A 6,000-nucleotide genomic window follows, 5' to 3' on the forward strand; every position below is an offset into this window, starting at 1 on the left:
TTTTTTTTGAGACCCGAGCCTGCCACTAATCCTCTCCAATGGTAAAAATCACTTTAATGCTTTTAAGTTTCAGTCTCCTCCATTATAAAATGAAGGCCCAGACTAGTATCTCTATGATCCCATCCAGCTTTAATATATTATGATTCTATGTAACCATTCCAGTCTATAAATGCAAAGATTATTTACTTGGAAGGCTATGAGAAGTAAAAGCAAGTGTAGGGTATTCTGTATGTGTATCACCTTAATGATGTAGCTTCTTTAAAAAAGCTACAAAGAAATTGATGGGGGTTGTGGTCTCTTTAAGAAACTATTCCTTTCAGATTGATTTATTCCTTTCTGATTCCCAGCCCCGCTTTGATTCACAAATCCTGGTCAAAAGCACCCCTTTGAATTCCAATAGAAGATCCAGGTCTGTCCCAGCCCCAACCCGAATCTGAGCCAACTTGGGACTCCACCCATGGGCTCCTTTAGCTAAATCTCTCATTATAAAAGAACCAAGCTGGAGTCCTCTCTTGGCAGAGGGTCTAAACATGCCAGCACCGGGTACTGGTACCAAGGATTCTCTGCCCATTGGAATACTGTTTCCAGTACCCTCTTATCTACCTTCACCTTTTACTAACTAGACTTTATCTTTACTTCCAAACCCCATAATAAAACTTCTTTTATCAATCTAGATTTTTGGATCTGTAAATTCTTTTATAGGGGACTCTTGCACTGCCACTAGACCTCATTTAACTCTGTATCCTTGTGCCAAATGCAAAGGGTTTGCAGGGGAGCTCTATTTGACACCCTGTACCCCGAACCTGCCACTAGACCTCAATTAAACCCTAATTTCATTTAGGTACCCCAATTCTAAACCTCATCAAAATTATTGGTGAAGGTTTTGAACATTTGCTTCTAAAACTATTTTAATAAAATGTCAGTTGCCAAAAATACAGTAGTTACTAAGATATGAATAACATGTATTTTGTGGAACACCATATTTATTGTTTCCTTCCTTTTGTTGGAGAGGTAATGGTAGTAGTGGGATTTATGGGTGTAGAATGTTCTATATGTTATCACAGTTGTTAATGCTTCAACTGGTTTTAATCAATTGGCTTTTTTTTTTTCTTTGTATGTTATAGGGGGAATCTCATTGGGTAGAAATAGAGAAAAATTTTGTATTTGAAAATGACTAACTTAAAAAAATTTAAAAAGCTTTTTTTAAAAAAATGAATCTTTATGTTGCTCTTGATCTTTTTTTTAAGGCATAAATATTTATATAAATATCTTGCTGCATAAGAAAAAACTGATCACAAAAAAGGGAAGAAAAACAAGAAAGAAAATAAAATTGAAACAGACAACAACAAAAGAAGTGAAAATGTGAATCACACTCGATTCCCACATTCTCCCTCTGGGTATAAAAGGCTTTCATCATCACAAGACCTTTGGAACTAGCCTGAATGATCTCATTGTTGAGAAGAGCCCTATCCATCAGAATCTTGCTGTTGCCATGTATCTCCTGGTTCTGCTCATTTCACTCAGCATCAGTTCATGTAAGTCTCTCCAGGCCTCTCTGAAATCATCCCAGTGATCGTTTCTTATAGAACAATAGTATTCTATAACATTCATGTACCATAACTTATTCATCCATTCTCCAACTGATAGTCATTCACTCAGTTTCCAGTTTCTTGCCACTACAAAGAGGGCTACCACAAACATTTTTGCACATGGGGGTCCTTTCCCTCCCTTAAGATCTCTTTGGAATATAAGCCCAGTAGAAACACTGCTGGGTCACAGGATATGCACAATTTGGTGGCCCTTTGTTGCTCTTGATCTTTTTTCTTTATTGTCTTTTTAAAAAAATTTATTTAGAGATCAGATCACAGCACAACATTCTTGGCTTCCAGATAAGGGAGTAAGATGGGACCAGGGAGAATTTGGGGGCTCCTCTCCCCAGGAACTATTTGTGTATTGCTTAGAACAAGAACATATGAAGAGTTTATGGATTAGCTCACAATTTTCTTGCCTATCTGACCAGAGAGAAAAATTCTGAAGATTCTGTTTTTCCTAGTGCCAGGGACCATCAATAGATCATCAAGAGTTCTGGAAGAAGCAGATATGTGCTTGCTAATGTGGCACAAGAGAAAAATTAACGAGGAATTCAGAGAGGATGAAAAGATTTTCTGGGCAGTGTGATCTTTGAAGTCAAGCCTTCTAAGAGAGAAAGGAGAAGGAGCAGCTAGGTGGTGCAGTAGGTAGAGAACCAGCTCTGAAGTCAGGAGGATCTGAGTTCAAATGTGATCACAGACACTTAACACTTTCTAACTGTGTGACCCTGGGCAAGTCACTTAATCCCAATTGCCTCAGCAAAAAGCAAAGAGAGAGAGGGAGAGAGAGAGAGAGAGAGAGACAGAGAGAGAGAGAGAGAGAGAGAGAGAGAGAGAGAGAGAGAGAGAGAGAGAGAGAGAGTGCCAGTCTTTGGAATTACCTTGAAAGTAACCCCAAGTTTAAGAATTTGGGGCCCTAGTTTATGGAGATGGAAAGTTTCTGAGCATCATGAAACTTGGAAGAAGAAGAGGATTATCCATATGACTCCTGCACTAGAGGAACAATAAGGGTTAAATCTACAACGTGAGGAAGAAGGCTTTAATTCCTATGCTTCTGAAGTAAATTATTTGGATAATATAGGTCTAATGGAAGAGGATTGTCCATCAACTAAGTCCAAATTGTGCTCTCTGGGAAAAGCACCAATCATAAGAGATACTAAAAGGAACCATTTCTTCAGCGAGAGAGCTAGAGATTCACCAGAATATCAGAATGATGACCCTATGGCAATTTCAGTTCCTTCTGAAAGAAGTCACTACAAGTGATTTAAACATTTTCAGTATCTATTTGTGGATTCCTGTGAATCCTTTGCTATCTACATTTTCTATGGGATGAAAAAGGTACCAATTTATAGTTGTTTTGGATGCTTCTAAGGGATCTGGAGATCCCCTTTCCCCACTTCCATAGAAATTCCGATTGGATTTGTATTTGGAGATTTTCTAGAGTAAATATTGGCTCTCTGGATCAACATCCAAGATGAGAACCCTTTAGTGTAAGCTGATAGTCTTGGGGTTGCTGAGCCACAGGTTCTAAATATTCATCTAACTGATCCATGCTAACTAATATCAAACAGACATTTAAGGACCCTGAGATACACTACTATCTGAAACACCTTTAGATAAAGGGTATTGCCTTGGGAGGAAGGAACTGACCCTAGTTTCTCTGGGTATAAAAGGCTTTCATCATCTGCTTTCCCAGCTCTTGGGAAAACATTCAGAGGTAATTCAGACCATTTCCAATGATCTTGTGATGAAAAAAGCCATCTGTACCCAGAGAGAGGACAATGGGAACTGAATGTGGACCACAACATAGTATTTTTACTCTTCTTGTTGTTTGCTTGCATTTTGTTTTCTTTCTCATTTTTTTCCTTTTTGATCTGATTTTTCTTATGCAGCATAATATCATCACATCACAACACAAATGTTTGTGGAAATATGTATCGAGGAATTGCACATGTTTAACATATATTGGATCACTTGCCAACTGGGGGGGGTAGGGAGAAGAGAGGGAAAAATTAGAATTATCTATGTATATATTTTGAAAATAAAAAAACTTTTAAAAAATATTTGAACATTGGAACAACAACAAAAAAAAGAAGAACATTCAGAAAAATCAGTACTCCAGGAATGTTTTCCAGGGAAATATGAATTAAGGTACTGATATGCAAAAAAGAGGGGCTACCCTGAATACAACAAAAAAATTGTACCTCATTTGCTTCAATCCTTGAAGATATTGTAACAACAGAAAAATAGTCTTAGTTAAGTCATTGTTATGAGGTGGTGAAGGTACTGGTCCAGAGATTAGGAGATCTGATGCTAATCCCTAAATTTGCTCTGGATAGTTAGAGAATAACAATAGCAGTAGCTCAGATTTATGTAACATGGTAAAATTCATAAAGGACTTTTCTCACAACAACCTAGTGAAGTATTATTCCAGTATGCAAATATTATCTTGTTTTAGAAGAAAAGCTGATTTGCTCATAGTCACATAGATGGATAAATGTCCCCAAACAGATCATATAGCTTGGTGAGGCCTTAGTTTTCTCAACCACAAATTGCAGGGGAAAAATTGAATTAGACTATCACTTAAGTCCCTGTCAAATCTAATATTATAGAATTGCAAAACAATCCATTGAAAGCTAGGTTGGATTGATAAAGAGCTAGTTACTGAGATATTTGTGGATCATGAGAATCAGCCAATTAATTCTCAGTAAATCAAAAAAAAATTCTTAGTAACTATGGTTAGATGAGGTTCTTGACTATGATACAGAATGCCCCATCTAGTGGCCATAGTGAATATTTTTGGGGCTCAGACTTCCTATATATTATAAGGACTCATAACCTTACAATGGACCCAAACCTGACAACGGTTAGACAAAGAGTGAGTAACAAATAAACAAGTCTGATTTATAATTAGGAAAATGTCCTTGGTCCTGAGATGAAATTCCCTAACCATTTGTAGAAGATCTATTCAGAACTCCCACAACAGGATTTTTCATTGTTATTCAAAATCTCAGAACTTTTATAATAGAAAAGTCAAATCAGTAAATCTTGAACAAATAACAAAATCTCAATGATAATGATAAAAGTAATGAACATTGATGCAAAATTATTTCAGTTTGTAATCATTGGTTAAAGGTGGAGAGATCAGAAATAGTAGTAATTTGCCAGATGAGGTAGCCTACTGATAATCCCTGCTTCTGAAGAGACTGAGGTTGGTGCATCGCTTTAGTTTGGGAGTTTTGAACTACAAATAGGGATAGAGCCAATCAAATGTTTGCATTAAGTCTGGCACTAATATGTTAAGCCTCCAGGATCTGAGGGCCACCAGGCTACCTAAGGAGAGGACAAACCAGCCCATTAGACAAGCAAGAATGCTAAAATTTCCATACCAATAAGCTTTGGGATTGGATATCAGAGGGACATGGGTACTTCCAACATAGACCAGATAGGTTGAAGACCTAGTCTCAAAAACAAAACAAAACAAAACAAAGTAAATAGCAGGTGGAATGGAGATAGCCCATATATAACAAATTTTCTTTCTCTCTTATTATCAAAGTGATTTTTCTACTATTGACCATTTGAATCAGCAGTATATCTTTGGCTAGTCCGAAGCCACTCCCCTCTCTAGAAGGACTCTAAGGCCCAGCTAACTCAGGCATCACCTGCCCTACTTTCTACTTTTTTCTTAGGGAATACTAATTAAATCAATATTACCATTGTTGCTGGACAATGCATGACAATCTACTGCCTTCTGGTTCCATAGACCTTCCCCCAATTGCCTGGCTACCTCTCATATTCTCAGCTTCTAGTTCATTGGCAGTGTCTGGTATGCAATAGATATTTAATAAATGTATGCTAATTGATTGCTAATTAATTCAGTCTTATGTTGCATTTGGGAAAAAAATTTACCAGTAAAGGAGAAAGATGAAAGTGTAATTTGGAAATAAAAGGCTCTATTATCAGAAATGAAAACCTAATAAAATATGGCAGGAATTTCCTCCCAAAAGAATCTCTTAGGTAGTCTTAGATTGAATACTTCTTTAAAAAAAATTTTTCATTGATGTTTTTTATTTCTTACATCATCATATTTAAGACAAGTATTCCTGTTCCTTCCCTTCCCAGAAGACCATTCCATATAAACCAATATTATATATATATTTTTTTTTAAGAGAGGAAAAGAAACCAATCAATATGACTGATTTATACATTGGAAGAAACCTGGAAACATGTGCAGTGTATAAAACCTTTGAATCCACAAAGGGAGTAGGTTGGGGATATCCTCTCATATCTCTTCATTCAAATACTGCTTGATTTTTGTAATTTTGTTACATTCACTTTTAGGGTTTTGTGTCATTGTTCTTTACATTGTAGTTACTATGAATATTGCTTTCTTGGCTCTGCTTGCTTCATT

This window comes from Sminthopsis crassicaudata, chromosome 1 (genome assembly GCF_048593235.1).
Source record: "Sminthopsis crassicaudata isolate SCR6 chromosome 1, ASM4859323v1, whole genome shotgun sequence".
NCBI lineage: Eukaryota > Metazoa > Chordata > Mammalia > Dasyuromorphia > Dasyuridae > Sminthopsis > Sminthopsis crassicaudata.